This window comes from Telmatherina bonti (genome assembly GCF_933228915.1).
Source record: "Telmatherina bonti genome assembly, chromosome: 11".
In the NCBI taxonomy this organism is placed as follows: Eukaryota; Metazoa; Chordata; class Actinopteri; order Atheriniformes; family Telmatherinidae; genus Telmatherina; species Telmatherina bonti.
The window spans coordinates 36,430,293-36,455,663 of NC_136629.1; positions in this window are offsets into that span (position 1 = coordinate 36,430,293).

Consider the following 25,371-nt stretch of genomic DNA (forward strand, 5'->3'; position numbering starts at 1 on the left):
GCAACAACTCTTGAAATATTTATAAAATCCCTCCGTAACCTTTTAAGTTATCTTGAGCAAAAAGACGCCGGGGAAACAACCTCCTCGGCGGAGGTAACAACCGGGTTCATTGCACATAAAGCAGACATCGCCCCCTGCAGTGATCCCTCCCCGCTGCAGACCTGCTTCTTGTGTAGTATGTATGGACCTGCCGAACAAGACGTTTTTTCTTGTTCTTGCAGCCTCGAGAACAAGAACTCAGTTCTTGCTTCTCGTGGAGTATGTAACAAGCTTAAATCTGACTCTTGAGGAGTCAGTGCCTCACCAGCATTGAACCTCACTGCACATCACTGGTTTTATTTTAGTCAGTTTCCCAATTATGAGTGATTTGTTTTAAGCCATTTTTAATGTTTTTTTATTTTATTTTATTTTATTTTTTAAATAATAAGAGCCTCTTTTGGGAATTATTGTTTTATTATAAAGTATAGTTATGTTTAATATTTTCATCAAATAAACAACTGAACACAGAACCACAACAAGAAAGTCAAGTAAATAAAGGCAAAATTCTGAACATTATGATACTTAAATTAGTTCATTTCTCCATTTTCAGTTTTCTTCTTAATCCCACACCCCTTCTGAAGATCCAGCTCTCTCAGAGAGGAATCAGTTCATCTTGTTCACTACAAAGAATCGACTCCAAGAGCTGACTTGTTGATGAATGACACATCATTAACATCTGACTCCAAGGCTTGCTGCTTTTTTTTCCCATCAGCCATCATGGATTAGAAGAAGTTAGCAGACATTAGCAACATTATTAACGTTTCTACCCATATTAAAGTGATGGGATTGTCAGGATATTTACAAATGTTTAAACAGCGACTTGAACAGTGAGCAGACACAACATGCCTCTACAGCATGAGCATGTTGGCTTGAAGCAACACTAAATAAGGCCTCAGCTTTAAACTCTTACATGTTTATAACTTCCTCAGTGGTAAAACAGTCTGGAGCCTGTGTAATACTTCATAAATAATACAAAAATATGATTATTTTTATTAAAACAGAACCTTCTGCTCAGGGTAAAGCTTCTGAGAAATGTTCTTATTGCTTGATAAAACTACATGCAGGAAACTTTGCTGCAGTTTTGAGTTTTTGTTCCAGTTTTTTCATCCGGTTCAAGAGAAACCTGACAGGAAACCAGCATTAACCCATTAAACCTACAGTTTCTACTGAACTCTGGTCCAAAACCACCACAACCACTTTCCGAGTCACTACTTTGCATAAAAGGTTTTTAATCTTCCCTAGGGGACAGAAATTACCAGTAAGGCCATGTATCTTTAGCTATTTTTGCCTTGAACATCTCATCCTCTTTGTACATGAGTGAACAAAGCGTTTGGGAGAAACTTTTGGTTTCCGTTTCCCAGAAGCATGAAAGACTGAAAAAGACAGCCTAAAGAAACGACACGATAAACCAAAAACACCCCCTTTGTTCCAAGTTTTAATCAGTTGTGCATAATGGTCCTTTAAAGTTGTCCTGAAAGTCTTCATTTCAACTTGTAAATATTTTATTTATGCTTGAAGAACCTTATGAGTCATTTCTTTCTCACAACATGCAGTGCTATGTGGTCGGCCTTGGTTGATGCTCCTGCTCCAGTACCACGCAGATGAACCATGTTTGCAATGTTGCGCTTTACTACATGTGAAAATATCCAGAATTTCTCACCATCACAGCCTGGTTATGTTTGAACTGGGAAGTACACGGTTAATGATGGACCCGGTACTGAAGGAAAAGGCCTGTCAGACCTAAGGATGCATAAAGAACCATATAACTTTAGAATTATGCCTCATTGACAGAGGCTCGTGTAAATCCTGGGTATATTGTGATGGGATAGTTTAGACTCGTATAAACTGCTGAAAAGTTCACGCTGAATCTCTGAAAGTATGTAAACAGAAGCCGTTGATGTCATGTTGGTGTGATAGCCGTGAGGTTGCCATGGTGACATTACACACTTCTGATCACGTAGATCCAAACACAAGAACTTGTGCAGATTCAAATCGCAGGTTTAAGAAATGAAGGTGTGTAGACTGTAAAGGTAGACTTTCGAGATCAGACTGTTTGCTGCTACCTGCAAAAATATGTCCTGATCTCTCCTTTGTTTCCACGGCAATGAAAAACTTTAGCTCACAAAGATACAATACATTCATAACTGTTGAATTAAAACAGAATCTCTTAGTAGTACTGATTTTTTTTTTGTCTTATCCAGCATTTAAGCAGGCAAAATGGATTTTCTGGATGCTGTATTCTGGTTGGCAAATTTACTTTGCCAAGAGAAGCATCATAGATATAATGCTTCCCTTGATATTCTGGATTTTAATTGTATTTTTCTATTTATTTTGCATAACTGTTTGTATTACAAAGTTTGTACCGCTGGACCGGACCTGAGAGGACAGAAGAGGACAGAAAGAGAATCGAAGAAAAGAGGAAACAGAAAACAACTTGTAGAGAGAAAAAGAGAGAGAAAGAAAAGAAAAGAAAAGAAAAGTACTAAGTTAAATGCTTTCTAGGAGCCTAAAGAGCCGACTAAAGAGCAAGACTTAAAATCACTAAGACGTGGGGTGAAAGTCGAGAAGGTCACTCGGATTAACCACACGGTAAAAGAAAGTACAACTGTAGTCTCATTAACTTCAGCTAAAGACTAATTTACCTTCCCATACATACGTAAATGAGGATGTCTGTTTGAAACGTCAAACTTTGCCACCCTCATGCGTCTTTCACGTTGCCATGGTTGCTGAGTTCAGAGGTCACGTCCACATTTAAAGTTATTTACAGCCGTCCGAAACACCAGAAGAATAAAACCCCACAGCTTTTTGCTTTGACTATAAATTAAGTTTTAGACATATTCTTTTATTTATCAGTTCACAGGACAACGAAATTCAAAGCACCAGTAAAAAAAGAAAAAAGGACACACATCTAGTTATATAAACTAGTCTCCACCTTCCAATCCATCTACCCGAGCCCATGTGCATGCACCCCCCACACACACATACTAACACACACATGAAATAAACACACATTCTGTGTAGGGGTGGGTATCGGATGGTGTGTATCACAATACGTGCAACGATACGATATGTTGCGATAACGTAAGCAAGACAATATATTAAAATTTTTCTTTCCCAGAACTTAATGGTAAGAAAACAACGTTGTAAACAGAAAGCTGTTATATGCTGAACAACATTTCACTACAGAATAAATAAAATGACTTTATTTTTATGTAAAAGGTGAAAAAAGAAATAAAAATCTACCTCATTAGAAAATATCTGTTCATTACTTTTTGATACAGTGCTTTTAAATATCAATATGGTCACCCAAAATATTGCAATATTTCAGTCTATCGATACTTTCTTACACCCCTAACACTATGTATGTATACAATAACCTCATTTAAATGTCTTCAGTGAGGTAATTTCCCTCTCTTGTCTAAGATGGCTTCGAGAAACAATGAACGAGAAGTTTTAGCTTTAATTTGTATTTCCTACCTGAGAAGTTCGATTCCCTGCAGAAAACAATGAAACGCCGCTCCTCGATGTTGCCGTTGTCTTCACACTCGTCATCAATAACAGGAAATAGCTGCCAGATGTACAGTTGTGCTCATATTTATTCCTTCCATTAAAGAAGAAAAAAAACAGCTGCCTGTAAAATAAGCTGAAATTAACTAAAGTAATAATAGATAAAAATTTTATGAAAATCATTAAATTATTTTCTCATTCTGGTTCAATAGAAATATATGTTTTTTAAAGCAAGCAAATAAGATAATTTATTACACATCAGTCATAAAGTAATATTTAGTTGAAGAATCCTTTAATGTTTCCGCTCCAGTCAGGTGTTTTCTGTTCCTCTCAGTCAGACTTCTGCACCTGTTGACAGGTATTTTGTCCCACTGTTCAACAGAAGAGTCTCTAATTTGTCCAGGACCAATTTGTTTGTTTGTTTTTTTCTTTCTTCAACTCAATTAAATAAAAAAAAAAAGTGTCTTATATTACTAAATAATATTTTTGCAAATTTTTAGTTATTGTTCCTTTTTTAAGTTTCCAGTTATTTGAGTGACTGTTGTAAATTCAGTTTTTTCTTTAATGAAAGGGGATGAAGACTAAAACTGATTGGAAACAAATACCACAAAATAACATGTTTGCCATGCTTGCAGTATTGTTCTTTAGTGGGATTTCAGCATGATGGTTTCAACAACTTGATTGAAAGCCGACAGAGAAAGAAACTCCAGCTCATGTGCGGTACATCATCTCCATGTCTTCTTCCTGTAACTCCAAAGAGCACGAGCCAGGCGCAACACACACCCCGAATGCAGCAGATTAATCGCCAAGCTCGCTCGTGCATTGGACCAGACTTTGTGGCTCTGAGCGAAAGGAGCCGGTGGTTCTAATCTAGACAGGAACTGACCAGTCAGGTTGTGTTTTAGAGATTAGAGGAAGAGATGAGAGAAACAGCACGGCTGGACCACAGCATGAAATGCTGCTGGAGCAACATCAAGGCCTTTCCCCCCCCTTTTTTTCTATCAAAAGCTACAATCACATCAGAGCTGCAGGCAACACACACACACACACTCAAAGGCTGGCTTCATTGTCAACACAGATACACACAACTTTGCTCTGACTTACAAACATTTCAGAAAAAGCACAATCACAATGTGTAGCTTCCTCTAGGATGGTTGTTCCAGACACGTAATAATCTTCAGTGTGTTTGTTTCACAACTTTTATATTTCCTAATTTTATGTACTGTGTTATTATTATTATTATTATTAGTAATAATAATAATAACAATAATAATAATAATAATAATAATAATAATAATAATAATAATAATAATAATAATAATATCAAAGAATTTTCTGTGGACCTGAAAAGGGCGAGGTTCTACTGAAATGAAATAATGCTCAGACTGTTGAGCTGTTCAGAATTAAGGCTGGGCGATACTGTAAATTTAGGTATCAATCAGATACCAAGTTAATCCAGTTTTGCTGATAATTTGATGCTGATATGTTTTGCTGTACATTTCACCATTATGTAAGGATTTAGCCTTCCATTCCAGATAATGATTATGATCATAATAACAATACATTCCCATTGTTTTGTTAATTTAAACAATATTAACAAACTAAATGTCAGATCTGAAATGTTTAAATTTAAGCTTTTTTGTTTGTAAACATAAAAATACAAAATAAATACTAATAACATATTTATTATTATTATTATTATTCATAATAATTATTCATAATAATAATAATAATTCAAATTAATAATAATTCAAACCTGTTGGTTGGCTCTCTGGAAACTAGCCTTAGTATCGATCCACCTCAGAAACAAGTTGCTGCTGTTTACACTCGCGATAACCTTCACATTTCACCATCAAATTAAAACAAATATAAAACATATTAAACAGATATAAAACATATTAACATCAATGTAATGTGAATTTTAAAGAGGTAAACTTCAGTGTTAAGTTGCATCATTGACACACAATCGGTGAAAGAAACAACCCACAGAAGAAGATGGAGGGGACGATGACGACTTTAAAAACAGAAAATGAAAAAAAAAACCTGAAGAAGATGCTAAAGTTGTTGAGAAGAGCTAAGAAAACAAACAAAAGACTTCATGGTTTTATTCTACTACTTCTTCTGGTGTTTCAGATGTTTGTAAATGACTTCGTAAATGACTTCGTAGCTCAATTCAGCCACATCTACTGGCAGAGAGACTTAAATATATGAATGTGGATGGAACTTTGATTCTATGGCTAATTGACTTTCTAACATGCAGGACTCAGCAAGTTAGAGTCAACAGCATTCTGTCTGACTCTCTGGTTTCCTCCACTGGTGCACCCCAGGGTTGCATTTTGTCTCCCTTGTTGTTTGTATTGTACACAAATATGTGCCAAAGCCTCTATGAGAACCGCCATGTCATTAAGTTTGCTGATGATTCTGTCATAGTTTCTCTGGTCTCTGGTGATGTTCTTGATCATGGCCCTGTCTTGACTGACTTTCTTGAGTGGTGTCAGTCTTCTTTCCTGCACATAAATGTGTCAAAGACAAAAGAATTGTTGATAGATTTTAGGAAATCCACTCCTGCCCTGATAAATGGACAGGTAGTTGAGGTGGTGCATCAGTACAAGTACTTGGGAACAGTACTGGACAGTAAATTAACATTCGACACCCAGGTTGATGCTGTCTGTAGTAAAGCTCACCAGAAAATGCACTTCCTTCGTAAATTGAGATTTTTTAACGTTGACAATGTTTTTATGAAAATGTTTTATTCCTGTTTTGTGGAGTCAACTCTTACCTTTGCTTTTCTTTGCTGGTTTGGCATGTTAAATCTTAAAAATCGAAACCGCTTACAAAGCATAGTTAAAGAGTGCAGTAAAATTACTGGCTGTCGTTTAAGTGATTTGTGGGATCTTTACAAATGCAGGGCTGTATGCAAGGCAAAGAAAATCCTTGCAGATCCTGCCCATCCTCTGTACAGGCAGTTTCAGCCATTGCGCTCAGGCAGGAGATATTGCGTGCCTAAGTTTAAAACCAATAGAGTCAGAAACTCCTTCATCCCAAGAGCCATTGGATTTTTAAATGAATCATAGTTGTTAATTTGCTACTTTTGGCGTCGCTTCATGTGCTGTGATGTTCTTATCTTACCGTGTTTCCACTGTTATTTAACTTGCCTTTTATTATTTTATTATTTTTATTGTTTGTTGTTGTTGACTGATTGCACTTTTATGCTACTGGCTGCACACAAATTGCCCTACGGGGACCTAATAAAGTATTGAATTGAATAGCGATGCTTTACCGCTTCCAACTGGCGTCAAAATGGTGGTGGCGAACTCTGAACTCAGCACTGCCCTCTAGTGGACGAACTGACTTAACCATGGTAAAAGAAACGATATGGCGAAACCAACGTCTTCATTTACGTTCATAAGGGAGCAAAAATGGGCCTTTAGTCTGATGGAAACTAATCCAAGAGTCCTGATCATCCTCAGTTTCTCTGGTTCAAACACAAAACAGAAGCCTAACTTCCTCTAGTAGGTATTTTAAGAAGTCCTGCAGTTCAAGAGCCGTTAAGTAATACTGTTTGAGTTTTATAAACTTTGAGGAAATGTTTTTTTAAATCTCAATGACTTAGTTTTTAAGCTTTCTTAGGCCAACGTGACTGAAGAAAATACACAATAAAAGCCACTTGTATGGTCATTTGAATGCATTTTTAAAATAAAAACTTGAAGAAAATGCTGGGAAATCCACAGTTATCAGCAGGTAAAAAGCCAAACCCTGTCAGAAGTGCAGCTTTCTGTTTGTAGAAATGTGTTTGTGAATCTCCACAATGTAAACAAAAGCTGTGCAAACATTTAGATGAAACAAAGAGGAAAATATGAGAGTAGTCAGGGAGGACGGTGTGTTTATATCTGATCCCAGCTTCTTTGGAAGAGCTATTGAGATGTCTATAAAAGGGAAGAGGAACCTCAGTCCTCAAAAGGCCACGATGGAGGAGGGCCATCATCCATGTTTCTTTGCAGCAAACTAAAAGTTTTATCTCTCATTGGCTGGACGTGGCTGGAGAGCAGCAGTACAAGGTAGTACTTCAGTGACAGGTACCTGCTGTTAACAAACGTTAGGATGATGTGGGGAGGAGAAACTTCTGTCAGCAGGTATAAATACACCGAGGACAACTAACGAGAAACAGGTGAAGTGATTTGGCAAATCAAAGCAGGTGAGCTGATGATCAGGAAGCAGAACAGCCAAAATGACCTAAAAACCCCAGCCAGACAGCCCCCCCCACCCCCCCCAAAGACCAAACTTTATTTATACAGCACTTTTCATACAGATGCATTTCAAAATGTTTTAGAACATAAAATCAATTAGACACTTACACACACACACACACACACACACACACACACACACACACACACACACACAGACACAACCCCACCCTTCCCCTGACCCTCTATACCAAAACACTACCTTCAGGATCCTATCTCTGCTTCTGGCTTGACACGGCTGCAAGGAAATGATATCTGGGGGATCTGTCCACATCAGGAGACGCCACTAGAGACACAGTCACAGGAAACACCCAGGCGGGTGGACCGGGATCCGCGCCAAAACCATACGGCTGCAGACCAGAACTCCTACCAACAACTCGGACCAGGACCCACCCCACAACCATACAGCTGCAGACCAAAACTCCTACCAACAATCCGGACCAGGACCCGCGCCACAACCATACAGCTGCAGACCAAAACTCCTACCAACAATCCGGACCAGGACCCGCGCCACAACCATACAGCTGCAGACCAAAACTCCTACCAACAATCCGGACCAGGACCCGCGCCACAACCATACGGCTGCAGACCAGAACTCCTACCAACAATCCGGACCAGGACCCGCGCCAAACCATACGGCTGCGGACCAGAAATCCTACTAACAACCCGGACAAGGACCCGCACCACAACCATACGGCTGCAGAGCAGAACTCCTACCAACAACTCGGACCAGGACCCATGCCACAACCATACAGCTGCAGACCAGAACTCCTACCAACAACCCGGACCAGGACCCGCGCCAAACCATACGGCTGCGGACCAGAAATCCTACTAACAACCTGGACAAGGACCCGCACCACAACCATACGGCTGCAGAGCACAACTCCTAACAGCAACCCGGACCAAGACCCGCACCACAACCATATGGCTGCAGAGCAGAACTATCAACAACCCGGACTAGGACCTGCGCCACAACCATACGGCTGCAGAGCAGAACTCCTACCAACAACCCTGGACAGGTCGACCTCCGGAGGCGCAGCCCCCAATACAGAGGACCCCCATGAGGAAAAATACTGGAGCTACAAAGTTAAAACAAGAAAAAACACAAAAAATAACTAAATAAGAATAAACTATAATTCTGTAAAACAATGATTAAAACTACAAGATTAAACCTGAGTGATACATAAAAAGTATGTCATAAAATTAGGAATGACAATGATATATTAAACATAAAAAACAATGAATAAATAAATAAAATAATAAATATTAAAGTAAAAACTAAACTAAGAAGGAGGGTCTTGAGCCTCTTTTTAAAAAAATTGTTATGCAGTTTATTTGTATTTGTTATAGGGTGGCGGTGAGGGATGGTGAAGGAGTGGACCCAAGTGCAGAGATGAGGGAAACAGGGATGCAGATTCCAGAAGATTTATTCTAACCAAAGGCACTCTGGGGACTTACAACAAAGTAGCGCAACCAAATGACCCAGCAACCAAGGAATGAAACTGAGGGGTATAAATACACTGGGAAACCAAACAAGAAACAGGTGAATGGAATGAACTAAAACAAGACCAGGTGAACTCAATGAACAGGAAATCAATGAAGCTAAACAACAAACAAGGGAAACAAACAGGAAAAACTACAAAATAAAACAGGAAACCTGAACTAAGGAAAAACACAAACCACCACATCATAACAGTATTGCACCTGTCATGTAAAAACAGGCAAAAAAAAGCATTAATTAAACACAAAGGTTGAATTTGGATGTTCAGAGGAATACAACCATATAAACACAAACTAGTTAATTTTCTAACCTATGCTGGTGAGCTTCGTAGTTTCTGCCGGTGGAAAATATTGGAGTTTGCAGTCAGTGTGAGGAGCAGCGATGGAGAAGCGACTGATCTCTGAAGGCAGTAACATATCATGTACAGTTGTGCTCATATTTATTCATCCCCTTTCATTACAGAAGGAAAAAAACAGCTGCCTGTAAAATAAGATGAAATTAAATAAAGATATAATAAATAATTTTTTTTTAATGAAAATCATTACATTATTTTCTTATTCAGGTTCAATAGAAATATTTTTCTTAAAAAGCAAACAAAAAGATAATTTATTACATATTACATCACTCATAAACTAATATTTAGTTGAACAATCCTTTAATGTTTCTGCTCCAGTCAGGTGTTTTCTGTTCCTCTCAGTCAGACTTCTGCACCTGTTGACAGGTATTTTGTCCCACTGTTCAACAGAAAAGTGCTCTAATTTGTCCAGGACCAATTTGTTTGTTTGATTTTTTTTTCTTTCTTCAACTCAATTAAATAAAAAAAACAGTGTCTTATATTACTAAATTATATTTTTGCAAATTTTTAGTTATTGTTCCTTTTTCAAGCCTCCAGTTATTTGAATAACTGTTGTATATTCAGCCTTTTCTTTAATGAACGGGGATGAATACATATGAGCACAACTGTATGCATGTAAAGACTAAACAGTGACACAGATTAGAGACAACAGTTGCTGCTGATGCTATTTTCTTCTTTTCCTCTTCAGTTTTACCTTTTGCTTTAACTCATTATCTATTTTTTTTTGTCTTCTTGTACAACTATTCACGTCGGCATTGCAGCACGTTTTCCTGGTGTGACAGGAAAGTCCGATTCCCTGTGCTCTGTCCTCCAGTGTTCGTTGGGTATCTGATCTGTGATGAAACTGGGAGATATGACTCCCTTGCCAGAGCTGTTCTCACGCTCCAACTTCAATGGGTCAAATAACACGATTCTCCTTTTCCATGTGCATACATGATGATTTGTGCAACACTCTGGGGTTTCCCTCTCATGCAGACAGTTTGACTTTCTCTCCAGTTTGCTTATTTCTCACCAAGCCAAATTTTATTTAATTATTATTTTTTAGAAAGATATGGAGCCGTTTGATGAACTCGGTTGTGTTTTGGATCTCGTTTGTTTAATGTTAATGTGATGCAAAAAGCATTTCGCTGCGTTTCCACCAACAGCTGCGCAAAACCTAAATATTCAATGTGTTTGTTTCCTGGAAAAGCTGTAATAAGTTAAAAAGAGTGTAAAATAAAAACAATGCAGATGAGAGAAGAACTGGACTGGGATTGATAAAAGAACCTCGAGAAGCAGGAATTCCACCATTTGCTTTGATTCACCGAGGTCAGTTCAGGTTTTTCTTCCTCGCTTTAAACGCAGACTGAATCAGAAAATGTGTTTTTCAGTGAGAAAACATCGTGTTTGCCTGCCATGAACATGATGAAATTATACTTGATGACTTTCTTTCCTTTCTTTGTGAGGGAGTTGGGTTTGGTATTGAATATTATTCCAAGTTAGCTTGACTTGGTTCATGGTCGCACTTAGAAACTTTACATTCATGGCAAAATGGAAACAACTAAACCTCTGTTTCTGAATCCAGGTCCTCCAGACGCCCTGCCCTGCACGCTTCAGACATGTCCTTCCTGCAAAATGCCAGTCAGATTATTGAACTTTGCAGCCTGTTAACATTCAGATGTGTTAAAGTATGGGTTAGCAACCAAAGTCGGTCCTCGAAGGTCGCTGTCCTGCAGGTTTTCCATGTATCCCTGCTCCAACACACTTGGCTTAAATGGATTCAACAACCAATGAAGTTCTGCACAATGACTCATTAGTTTGAGTCAGGTGTGTTGGAGCAGGAATACATGGAGAACCTGCAGGACTGTGGTCCTGGAGGCCGGGAGCTGGGACACCCCGGCTGTAAGACATGCAGGGCAGGGGGTCCTGAAACAATGTGCTGAACTATGTGATCATCTGCTGAACATACAGCTCTGGTCTGTTTTGACCAAACCTTCAGGTCCGCTTAATAAACCAGGATCGCTGCTGCATATTCAACAGCTCTAAATATTATTTATAACTATGTCAGGTATCATATAAGACAAGAGAAGAAGCTAGGAAAGTGGAAACACACACTGTAAAACATGAAGAAAAATATAAAACCAAACTATAAGTGATTACTGTAATGAATTAATGCCTATATAATAACAGAATTATTGCACATTATGATCACATACAAGTTATTTTTATAAATAGAACAATATCTGATCTTTGTGTCTTCTCATTTCAGAATTTCAAGATGTAAAAACCCTCCACCCCATTCAAAGCTGTTCGTCTCCTCCTCCGTCCACCTGAAGCAAACTGGTCACGCGACGCCCTACGCCACGCCATGCAAATTTGTTTTTTTCTGGTTTTCTTAGGCTAGAGATGCAGGTGATGCTGTGGTCAGTTTCATAGTTCAGGGAGAAAGAGGAGAAAGTTTATTATTAATTACGAAGCAAAACCGAGACCCAACATGTTGGTTAATATTTAACAGAACCTAAAACAAACCTATAGACAGGCTGTTGTACCTCCTGCTGTTGCTTCGACCTGCAGCGTTAATGAATGACCAGAGACAAACAGAAAGGATCGAGCTTATCCTCACATCAGGCGCTGCAAACGGAAAGTCTCCGTCTTTTCCTGTCGTTTGCATGTAACACATGTGCAACCAGGCCTTTCCAGCGAGGTACCATTAGAGATGATGGTGGTTGTTTGTACTATGAAACCAGTTACTGAAAGGCTGAGTGGATATAACCTGTCTGGGTTTTTCTAGGAGGTACAGTAAGATTTTCATCCAGATTCCTCATAAGGAGCCAAACAGCGACTCCAACCTCAAAACACCTTACAGAGACGGTGTGAGGTCAAAGGTCAAATAAAGGGTTACACATCTAACTGCATTTTCCTGACTTCACAAACAAACACAAGCCACATGACGGTGTGCATTAAGATGACATGCCCTGATCAGATCCTGCAGAGTCGGTGGGATCATGAAGCGCTGACCATTTCCACCGACAGCCTGCAGAAAGAACAGGTTTTAGAACAGGAAAGAAAGTCCGCTGCGTGACTGTCGGAAGATGAAACCCGGATCTGGATGTGCATCAGAGAAAAGGCTGTTTAGGTGAGTGTTTTTAAAGTCTGTTTCTTCCAAGCTCAGCTCCAAAGGTTCTGTGTGAGGTGGGTTATTGTTCTGGGACAGGAAAGGGCTTTACCGAGTCCGTTTCCACAACTTGAATGACCTCATTGTCTTCAATCCTTCACTTCATTCACTGCTGTTATCATGGGCGTTACCGACATTTTTCCTGTCAATATGACACCATTATGATACGTTTGTACAGTGCGCTTTAATATCTTTATTGCAAAGGCAATATGGAATATTAATAAAACAGAGGGACATCCTACAATAATACAACTTTATTTATAAGGCACTTTAAAAACAACAATGTTTGTTGTTTGTTGACAATGTTCAGACATTTAAAAACGAATAAAAGCGGCTTAAAATGGATCCTAAAACACACGGGCAGCCATTGGAGTGATGATAAAACCGGGGTGATGTGCTCATATTTGCATGTGCAGGTTAAAAGACGTGCAGCTGCATTTTGTACCAGCTGCAGTCGAGATAAAAACGACTGACTCACCCCGAAATAAAGTGTTGCAGTAATCCAGCCTGGTGGTTACAAAGGCATGTTTAAAGATGTCTGCTTTCACGTCAGTCTCCAAAAGTTTCTAGTAATGGCAGAAACAGCTGGTAGTTTTGTCGCTTTTTGGAAAAGAAAATGGCTATAAGTGTCCATAAACTCAGTAAATATAACAACAAAGTTGCTAAGTTGGCAACACTGCTTCGCAGAAGTATCAAAAGTTGCAGTTCCCCCCTCTTCCACTAGAGGCTCCAACGGGGAGTCCATGGAGTCCTATGTTTCAAAGACCAACTTCACAGCAGAAATAAACACGTTTACAGCTAAAATAAACACGTTTACAGCAGAAATAAACATGTTTACAGCAGAAATAAACACGTTTACAGCAGAAATAAACACGTTTACAGCAGAAATAAACACGTTTACAGCAGAAATAAACATGTTTACAGCAGAAATAAACACGTTTACAGCAGAAATAAACATGTTTACAGCAGAAATAAATATGTTTACAGCAGAAATAAATGTTTACAGCAGAAATAAACATGTTTACAGAAGAAATAAACATGTTTACAGCAGAAATAAACATGTTTACAGTAGAAATAAACACGTTTACAGCAGAAATAAACATGTTTACAGAAGAAATAAACATGTTTACAGTAGAAATAAACACGTTTACAGCAGAAATAAACACGTCTACAGCAGAAATAAACACGTTTACAGCAGAAATAAATATGTTTATAGCAGAAATAAACACGTTTACAGCAGAAATAAACATGTTTATAGCAGAAATAAACACGTTTACAGCAGAAATAAACACGTTTACAGCAGAAATATATATATGTTTACAGCAGAAATAAACATGTTTATAGCAGAAATAAACACGTTTACAGCAGAAATAAACATGTTTATAGCAGAAATAAACACGTTTACAGCAGAAATAAATATGTTTACAGCAGAAATAAACATGTTTATAGCAGAAATAAACACGTTTACAGCAGAAATAAACATGTTTATAGCAGAAATAAACACGTTCGCAGCAGAAATAAACACGTTTACAGCAGAAATAAACATGTTTACAGCAGAAATAAACACGTTTACAGCAAAAATAAACATGTTTACAGCAGAAATAAACATGTTTACAGAAGAAATAAACATGTTTACAGTAGAAATAAACACGTTTACAGCAGAAATAAACACGTCTACAGCAGAAATAAACACGTTTACAGCAGAAATAAATATGTTTACAGCAGAAATAAACACGTTTACAGCAGAAATAAACATGTTTATAGCAGAAATAAACACATTTACAGCAGAAATAAACACATTTATAGCAGAAATAAACACGTTTACAGCAGAAATAAATGTTTACAGCAGAAATAAACACGTTTACAGCAGAAATAAACATGTTTACAGCAGAAATAAATATGTTTACAGCAGAAATAAATGTTTACAGCAGAAATAAATGTTTACAGCAGAAATAAACATGTTTACAGCAGAAATAAATATGTTTACAGCAGAAATAAATATGTTTACAGCAGAAATAAACATGTTTACAGTAGAAATAAACACGTTTACAGCAGAAATAAACATGTTTACAGAAGAAATAAACATGTTTACAGTAGAAATAAACACGTTTACAGCAGAAATAAACATGTTTACAGTAGAAATAAACACGTTTACAGCAGAAATAAACATGTTTACAGAAGAAATAAACATGTTTACAGCAGAAATAAACACGTTTACAGCAGAAATAAATATGTTTACAGCAGAAATAAACACGTTTACAGCAGAAATAAACACATTTACAGCAGAAATAAACACATTTATAGCAGAAATAAACACGTTTACAGCAGAAATAAACACGTTTACAGCAGAAATAAACACGTTCGCAGCAGAAATAAACACGTTTACAGCAAAAATAAACACGTTTACAGCAGAAATAAACATGTTTACAGAAGAAATAAACATGTTTACAGTAGAAATAAACACGTTTACAGAAGAAATAAACATGTTTACAGATGAAATAAACATGTTTACAGCAGAAATAAATATGTTTACAGCAGAAATAAACATGTTTGCAGCAGAAATAAACATGTTTACAGCAGAAATAAACATGTTTATAGCAGAATTAAACACATTTACAGCAGAAATAAATATGTTTACAGCAGAAATAAACACGTTTACAGCAGAAATAAACACGTTTACAGCAGAAATAAACACATTTACAGCAGAAATAAACATGTTTACAGCAGAAATAAACACGTTTACAGCAGAAATAAACATGTTTACAGAAGAAATAAACATGTTTACAGTAGAAATAAACACGTTTACAGAAGAAATAAACATGTTTGCAGCAGAAATAAACATGTTTACAGCAGAAATAAACATGTTTATAGCAGAATTAAACACATTTACAGCAGAAATAAATATGTTTACAGCAGAAATAAACACGTTTACAGCAGAAATAAACACGTTTACAGCCGAAATAAACACGTTTACAGCAGAAATAAACATGTTTACAGCAGAAATAAACACGTTTACAGCAGAAATAAACATGTTTACAGCAGAAATAAACATGTTTACAGCAGAAATAAACATGTTTACAGTGGGTTAGCTCAGTTAGCTTTTAGCTACAAGCAGCTGGGAGTTGGCTGGTTGTCAATCATCCATTCCAACTCTCACAGCCGCCCTCCCAGCTCCATCTTTTTCCACATTTTTGTAATTTCCAGGTGCGATGCCTTGCATGATGCTGCCAAGATGGCGACTGTAGAAACAATGGGAATCAGTTCAGCTTTTCAGAAACCTACAGCTGATGTCACAAAGACTTCGCCCATCTTTCACACAGTCTATGGACTCAGTGTTTCATGAAACTCTAGTTTTACCATGTCTAAAAAAAAATTTAAAAAAAACCCTCCACACAAACAACCGTGTCTCTGACGTTAATGGCAAAGCAGCTAAAACTGTCTGCAGAACACAGCCGCTGTGTTTCAGGCTGGGTAAGGACGCATCTGCAGCCGCCATTGGTCCAGAAGCCGGCGAATCAGGGAGCAGGTGAAGCACGTGGAGGAGAAAATCCCAGCCAGGTGATGACGCAGCGCGATGTGCATGAAAAATGAGGAGTAATTACAGGAAAAGAGTGACAGCAGCCCCTCATGCTGTAAATAACTTCAATATTTAGATGCATTTTCATCGTTACATGGATTGTTTTAAGTCATTAGTCGACGCGGAACAATGAAAACGTGACATGGAAGAGGAGTTGGAGATATTCCAGACATTGACTGGAAGAAAGCTTTTGTCTTCCAGGAGCCTCAGTGAGACACTTTTATGTCTCTAATGTCAGAATCAAACGTAAATCTCGCTTTAGAGAGATGTTTCTTCACCTCCAGCATGAAAAAACTGGATTTTAAAAACAGTATTTACACGGATGTCATGTGAACTTACTGCAGTAACAAGGGTTAGCTGTGCGTCTCTGAAGCAGGAGCGACGTAACAGGAGTGGTTTGAAGAGCTTAATGCGTGGAGCTGCTCCTCTCAAACACAGTTTACGTAGGGTTGCTGTGGAAGTGGAACAGTGGGCTCTCTACTACTTAATGTAGCCTGCTGACACCCACACACTCTGCACAACTGAGGGTTTGTAGTGGAATCACACAAACCTTTAAATGTGTGAGGTGAGGGGGGCTTCAGGTGGGTTTTTTCCACATGTAAGCGGTTTCTCTGAACAGATAGCTGAAAAGTTTTTTCACTTTTTTAGAAAAATAGTTCGAGTTAAAAAGAAAGCAGGATAATGTAGTATTTTATTTTTATTTAACCTTTTATTTTACCAGGCAAAACATTAAGAACAAACAAATCGGCTTGGAAAATAGAAAAGACCTGTGTGTGAGAGGAGCAGGGAGACGGGTCTTGTTTAAATGGAACAACTTGGTCTTGTGTTTTGTTTCCTGACAAAGATGTTTAAAATTGATACTAAAAGATTTGCATGCTAATTATAAGGAAAATTAGGTACTATGTAGGGAATCTGTGACGAATCTGTTATCTTGAACATCTGTTAGTTTCCTGCTGATAAGGAGAAAATCTAAGTCACAAAAAGAAAATCTGAGAAACGAACTGCAGAAAAATGACACTGAATTTGCAAATCGTTGCAGCGGTGTTTAGAATTAGTTTCCGAGCCGTTCTGGTTTGTAGTGGCTTAAAAGAAAACACCACGGCTAGCAGCAGAAAGGAAGAGCAGAACCCACACATTGCCCTGCGTGTCAGAGGACGGCCAGGCTTGTGATCACTGTTTACTCGCTCCCACTCTGTCTGAACACTGCTGCTATTCAGCCGAAGCCAACACTGGAAAACTGGCTCAAAAATCCGGCTTAATGGCAGAAATCTGAATTTTACAGTGAGGAAGGGAAAAAAGAGCACAAGATTTATCTCCCCTACCACCTTCTGTTTATCAGACATCATTTATATTAACTGTGTGAGGGTGTTTGCCACCTAAACAATAATCTTCATCAGGAATAAGTTGGAGGAAATGATATTTTTAAATGCAGCTCTAATCTCTCTGTCTAAAACAAAGAGACATCTGTAGCTCTAATGATGCAGAGAAAAACTCTAGAGAACCAAGGACAAGGTGTTCCTGGAGCTGCAGGAAGGTAAACAAAAACACCCAGTTCCATAAACAGCACCAAACTTACTATAAAAACAAACAAACAAAGAAAAGCAGTTTTGAAATAAGATGTGAAAGTCTGTCTCCCAGCAAACAGACAAAGAAATTTTTATAAATGAAATAAATACAATTATGTCTTTATCTCTGCAGCAGGAAAGTTCCTACATTAAATGAAGTTTGATTTGTTTTTAGGCGGCCACGCGACTCCAGACAGAAAGAAAAGGGAGCGGCAGCGCCACCTTGTGGACACATGCTGTATGTGCAGGTCCACGACCTTAATACCTAAAAGACACAAGAAACTGATTTTATTTGGGTTTGAACTTTACTACTGGTGCAATTATTTAATTGCACTTTTTTTTTTGTTGTTGTTGTATTTTTACTGTGCAAACTGATTTTTTCCCACATCCATTACTTTAAGATTTGTTGTTTAAAGCTGCAACAACTATTCACATTTTCAGGATTTCTTCCAACGTCACAATAATTTTACTGAATATTTCATTAAAATGGTAAATTTGGTGTTCTGATTTGAAATATTTACATTTTTTTCTATCATTAAAGCGTAAACTTAAGCCTAATAAAGTATAATGTGACATATTTGATACACAGACATTTTCTGTCACAATCTGATTCTTGTTTTCTGCCCCCGAACAGAAGATTACACTATAATAATGTTTCTCAAATCCAATCCTCAGGCCCTCCTGCCCTGCATGTTTTAGACACATTCCTCCTCCAAAGCGCCTGAGTCCGATTGTTGAGCTTCCTCATCAAGTTCTTTGCAGCCTGTTAACGAGCCCTTTATTTAATTCAGGTGTGTTCAGGTAGGGTTACCTATAAAACATGCAGGGCAGGGGGTGGCTGAGGACCAGATTTGAGAAACACTGCACTATAATAATGTTGAAATATCACATGGGAATAAATGGTTAAGTCAATTTTTTGTTACATTTTATAAAAGTGCCAAATAAAAACTTGATTTAAAAAAAAAAAAAAAAAAAAAAAGTTTTTTTTATGGCTTTAAAGAGTTAAACAAGTTGAAGTAATTATCTTATAATTCCTGCAGGTGAAACGTTTACTTTTTCTTTTTTCCCTCAAGATGAATTCAGAACTAAATCTGTTTGGAATCTAACACTTGATCTAATGAGGCATTAAGCTTAAAACAGACTCCATTAAGTCAGAAGTAGCTCTGAACTGGTTGACTTAAACACGACTAGGTCTAAACCAGGGGTGGGAAACTCCGGTCCTCGAGGGCTGACTAACATCCGACTCAGTTAACAGATCAAGCAGAGCCTGACATTAAAGTCTGCCCTCATTTGTTAATTAGCCACTGGTTCGGTCAGTCCTGCAGTCTGAACACTTAGCCCCCCCCCCGGTCTACACTGTAGTAACAGGCCTGGCTTTTCTTTTCATGTGAAACAGAAATATAAGGAAACCTTTCAGCCTGTATTGACGATGAAGATGTGCTGCGTATGAACAATTCTGCATCATCAGGAACTCAGAGTCATTACCAGCTGTGGTCCCTTTACTCACCTGTTCTAAGGTTTACTGGAACTTCTTCATGTGTTCATTTACAAAACCATGATGGGTATCACTCTGTCCTGTTAGTTGTGTTAGTAAGGAAACATAATATTTATACATTCATAATATGTAGTGACAATGTGAATTCACATGGTTGTATAGTTTCCTTCAGAGGTAAACAGTTCCTCTTTACTGATCCACAAAGGCCCTAAATGGTGAAAACAAAACAAGCCTGTCCTAAAGCTTCTGGCTTTGTGCTTTACTGACAGCTCTTAGGTAGACGGGAGGTGGATGAAATGGAAGAAGACAGGAGACAGATGGGGAAAAGCACTGCAGGATGAGGTGGAGACTTGCAACAACAGAGCAGAGAAACCCGAGTTAAAGGATTAACGCGGCTGACGGTGCGCACTCTCTCCACCTTCATCTGTCAGTTCCCTAAAATCTCACATCTGAACTGAAGCCAGGCCTTCCTTCAGATTACAAGCTCTGTTCTGCAGGCCTTCCTTCAGAATAAAAGCTCTGTTCGGCAGGCATTCCTTCAGATTACAAACTCTGTTCTGCAGGCCTTCCTTCAGAATAAAAGCTCTGTTCTGCAGGCCTTCCTTCAGATTACAAGCTCTGTTCTGCAGGCATTCCTTCAGAATAAAAGCTCTGTTCTGCAGGCCTTCCTTCAGATTACAAACTCTGTTCTGCAGGCATTCCTTCAGAATAAAAGCTCTGTTCTGCAGGCCTTCCTTCAGATTACAAACTCTGTTCTACAAGCCTTCCTTCAGAATAAAAGCTCTGCTCTGCAGGTTTTCACATAGAGGTCTGCTGCGAGGAGAAACAGTCAGAATCATTTTAGCTCTTTCTAGCGAAAAAGAAATATAAAACCTTTAAAATAAAAACAAATGATACTTGAAGAGAAGATTTATGTCAGACTAAAACATTTAGAGAAAGCAGCTTTTTAAGTTACATGCTGCAAAATGTTTTTCTGGGGAGGAGTATATTAAAATTCATGGATAGAATTTCGTCACTCATTTGCATAAATGTCCACTGAAGTTTAGGCAGCTGGATCTGGAATTCCTTATTTCATTGCTAAAAGATAAATTTAAAGGAATCACTGCACATCAGGTTAATTTATTCAGCATTTCTGCACTTGCAGAACTAAATCTGTTGGTTTCCTTATATAGGCGATTATGAATTGGCTTTCATTCTGTCTGTAAAGCGTCTTGAGATGGCATTGCCGTGATTTGACGCTATATAAATAAAGTTGAATTGAATTGAATTAAAGGCTGGTGCAGCATCTTTCATCTGACTGAAATCTTTGCATATTGTTTGTTTCTGTGCAGCAGTTTTTGCAACCTGACGTTTGCACTCGTTGCAAACCGCAACAGGTGCAGGGTTCCCGTCAGCACTAAGAAAGTTAATCTGTAAATCAGATTGGCAGAATTCACACTGACATGCATCTCTCTGTGAATAATCACGTCAAGTGGAAAGCCACTGGACCATATGGACCATCTGGCCAGCAGCACCACTTTGACCACTCTAAAATCACGACACCCCCTGATGGTAAGAGGATAAAGCTCTCAGTCTGCCAGTGTGTGAGGGGAGTGTGTGTTAATCTCCGCTCTGACTTGACATGCTATCTGTTCAGCAGGTCAGTGTACAGACTGAGACAACACGGGACGGGCTCGGCTCTGCTGCTGGCAGCTCCTGACGTGTTTTTGGGGAAAATTAATCAGACGACGGCTGTGATGTATCGCTTGCCTTCTTTGGAAAACAAGGAGCTGATGGCTCTGTATGGAGGACAAGAAGACAGGGACTTTGCAAAAGATGAGGACTGTATCAGTGAGGTAAGAACTGTTTATGCTTTTATGATTAAGGATCTTTTATGAAGCACTAGAATTAAATTTATGCAGTTAATTCTTCACTTTCTTCAGATTTATAGTAGAACAGAATTTGGTGTACAAGTAAGTCACAAGGTTAATTGCTGTTGTCTCTTTCACAGGAAAGAGAAATACTGTGCAAAATCACCTTTCATTTCTTCATATTTCACTCCACACTGCAGTCTTTTGATGTGACTTTAGTATTTTTTAGGCTTTTTGGAGGTTTTCAAAGTTTTATTCATAGTCATTTTACAGTTCTGACAACTTTATATCAGATGTGCAATTCATTTGCAGCTTTTCAACAACATACAAGCAGCCGTCAGTGCAGTGATCAGTGATTGTAAGGAAGCACTAAGGAACTTCTTGTAATTAAAATGGTGTCTTTTGGCCTAATGTTTCTAACTTCCAACCTTTCAGGAGTGCGATCTGGATTCGGAGGGCAGCGAGGACTCAAAGGGGGGCAAAGGAGTTCGCAGTTCTCTGTCTCTGGAAATCTACGGTCTGCAGAGGGAGCAGGGCATTCGCTTCTCCAACCAGGAGTACTACAGGAGGCTGGAGGAGCTGAAGAGCACTCACCTGAGAAACATGGCTGAGCTGGAGAAGATGTACATCAGCCAGGGTAAGGACTGGCACAGAGAGGAAGAGGATGCAGGTCTGGGAAGAGGGAAAAACAAAGAGGAAAGACAGTCTTTCAGGTGAGAAATGGTCTTATATATTAAGTACAGCAATGGTTCTGAACCTTTTTATACTGGAACCCAACTTTTCTAGTTTAAAGTGGTCTACAGCCCATTCAAACCTTAACACTGTCCTGGTTTAAATTATCTCCATCAATCCATCCGTCCATCCATCCATCCATCAGCGTAAAAGCTGAAAGTAAATGGGTTAAAACAATACTATTAAGTGAAATCAGATTTAAAAGGTAAAAGGGTAAAAAGAAGGTATGTACAGTAGGCTGCATATTCCCCTCTACTTGTTCAATGGATGTAACAAATTGTTATGACATTTGGAGCATCTTTATTCCAGATAAGTGACATCAGATCACCTGGTGGCTCACAAATAATAAAAGTAAACAATCAGTTTCTGGTTGAAAAACTTTTAGTGATCAATATCCATCCATCCATTTAATAAAATCAAGGGTTGCGGGGAAGCTGGACCCCCTCCCAGTAGGCTAATCATTACAACTGTACACCCTGGATGGGTCGCTAATCCATCACAGGGCCGGTTTAAATAAACAATGATTTCTCTTTTTTAAAATTTATATTCAATAACTCAACCAAATCCATTATGTGAAACTGCATGTAGGGTACAATATGATATCCAATAGGCTGATAATTTATGGAACAAATCATGGTACAAGAACAAATTTTAAAGCTGGGCTTATTGAAAATATAAAAACAGTTTACGAAATATATTTTACTAGAGGAGAAAAAAAAATAAAATGAAAGGACTTAGGGGGAAAACTGATGAAAATTTGATTAATAAAATGGTGCACATGAAATTAATTAAAAATAAAAAGGTTCAAATGAAATAAATTGGAAATAAATTTAGATTATTTAGATGCTAAAACATAAAACATGCAATTGAAAAATTCAATAAACTCTTTTTATGAGTTGCCAGATATGACATTTGTTTGTTAAAAATTCTGAAGTCTTTCTAAATGTTTAGTTTCCAGATGTTGTTAGCTAACGTTAGCTAACGCTAACTAACGTTAGCTGACGTTAACTAGCGTTAGCCAACGCACCTCTTGTCTATTCCTTGTTGCAAAAGAAGACTTTAACAATATGATTGTTATTGCACAATAGTTCTGCCTGTAAATGGGGGTTGACGGCATGTTTGTCTTCATTTTTTTTCGTCTTAAATGCTTTAAAAAAAAAAACAAAAAAAAAAAAAACTTTCCATACAAACTAGCGGCTAGCCAGCTTCTTCTTCTGCTCATTGAAGAATGTTGTTGAATAAATAACTGATCCATTACCGCCACCAAGTGGTGGTAAGCTACGTTGCAAGCGCTTCAGGCCAAAGCAAGGGCTCCATGGCATAGAATTACTTCTCTAAAGATCAGGAGGCCAGACAGCCGTATAGGTCATAGGCAGGGCCGGAATAAGAGTGCACCGGCCCCTGGGCCCAGAGTGTTACAGGGCCCCCCTTCCCCACCACAACATTGTGAAAATTCTGAATGACACACTGTGAAACGACATTTCTAACATCTATCAGCCAGTGGTACCAGTTGCAACACACTGCAGACTAGGTGTAACTATCTGGCTTTTATGTACATTTTGTTTCATGTCCAAACTGCTGGTGTTAACCCTACATGGGCCTCATGTGAGCATGGACCCCTGGGCCTGTGCGCATAATGCCTATCGGATAATCCGGCCTTGGTCATAGGTCAATTGCTTTTGACTATTAAATGCATTGAACCACAATACATTTACAGACCAAAACCTGTACACATCACTCATCTTTCTTCTATTACTTATGCTATACTTTCTGTAGCCTCATTGGACTTCTTAATCTTATTCAGAGTTTTGTTTTGTTTTGTTTTGGTTTTTTTTTTAAAATAAGCAGCCATTTGATTACAACATTCATAATTTTGGCAGTAAAAAATACATACATTAGTTACGAATGTTCATGTTGAAGGGCTCTTGATGACTGTCTGCTGTGCTTTTTACAGTCTAGGGAATTTACTGTTTGTTCATAGGTGCATCAGCTGCTTTGTCTTTTTTTTTTTTTTTTTTTTTTTTTAAATTTGGTATCTTCCTTTGCTTCTTCTTCATTCATCTTTTCTCTTCTGCTAAATCTCCCTTCTGTTATTCCGTCAGTCAGGTTCTCCTCCATCAGGGTTTGATTTCTTGTAAAAACGGCAGCCAGAACATCCTTCTGAGATGATGCTGATGCTAATTGTCTCTCTTTGGCAGTGGCCCAACAAGGAGACTGCAGAGGATCAACTCCCAGGAGGAGCTGGACTTTCATGACACCTCAAGCGGCTCGGACCAGTCGGATCTCAGTGGACAAGACAACGTAGGGGAACTGGGCTGGATTCCCAGCCAGGAACGAACATTTGAGAGGTTGGTTGTTGAAGACATCACAGTGCAATGAAGTAGACGGAAATTTTCTTGAAACTAATGAATCACATGAAACGCTAACGTTGTTCTCCTGAATTTACCTCCAGAGTTAAGATGTGGAGTCCAGAGCAGAGGACGCCTCAGAAGCACTTCAGGCCCCAGTTCAAGTCTTCCTATCCAAAACAACAAGGAAAAGCGTCCCGTCAGACTGCCATCAGGGTTCGGCCAAACTCCAAGGTCACCGTCCCAAAACCCTTCCAGATGATGCTGAGAGAGGAAGAGAGGAAGAAGCACAGGGTGCGGACGCGCTCTGAGATCGAGATGGAGAATATGCTGCTGAGGCGAGAGCTGGAGGAACTCCGAGAATGCCAGAAGAAGTTCCGAGCATCACCTGCCCCGGCGCACACCCACCTGGCCCTCTATGATGTCATCGGCCGTCGTCACAAAGGCAGAAGTGGCCGTAACAGCATGCACGAAAGCAGCCGGGCGTCTGGGGCAGCTTCGCCACGGCCTTTCAATTTTTTAGAAAGAGAGAGAAAAAAGAGAGAGGCAAAGATCGAGGCAGAGCTGGAGAGCTTTGGTCAGAGGAAGGAGCCACACTTCAAGGCCAGGGCCATGCCCAGCTCGGTGTACGGACCCCAGCGGAGAGATGACGCCAACAACTCCAGCAGTCACCAGCTCGAAACCTTCTGCTCTCAGGAGAGGGAGGCTACGGAGGGCCAAAGTGATCAGAGCTCCGACCTGGAGCTGGATGTTCAGCAGTCCCCTGAATGCAACACGTCTCTGAGAGCCTCGTCCTCCAAGTCGGTGAAGAAGCAGATAGAGCTGTCCATTGAGATGGTGAAGGAGAGGAAGTGGTCCTACATCGACCCGTTCAAAGTGCCTGTCAGGAACCTCTGCTCAGGTGGATGTGAACCTCTCCTCAGTAACAAGAGCGACTACATCAGTGTGTGAGAGGCAGCGTTAGCTTAGAAAAAGACTAAAGGAAACCAAAATAAAAGCAG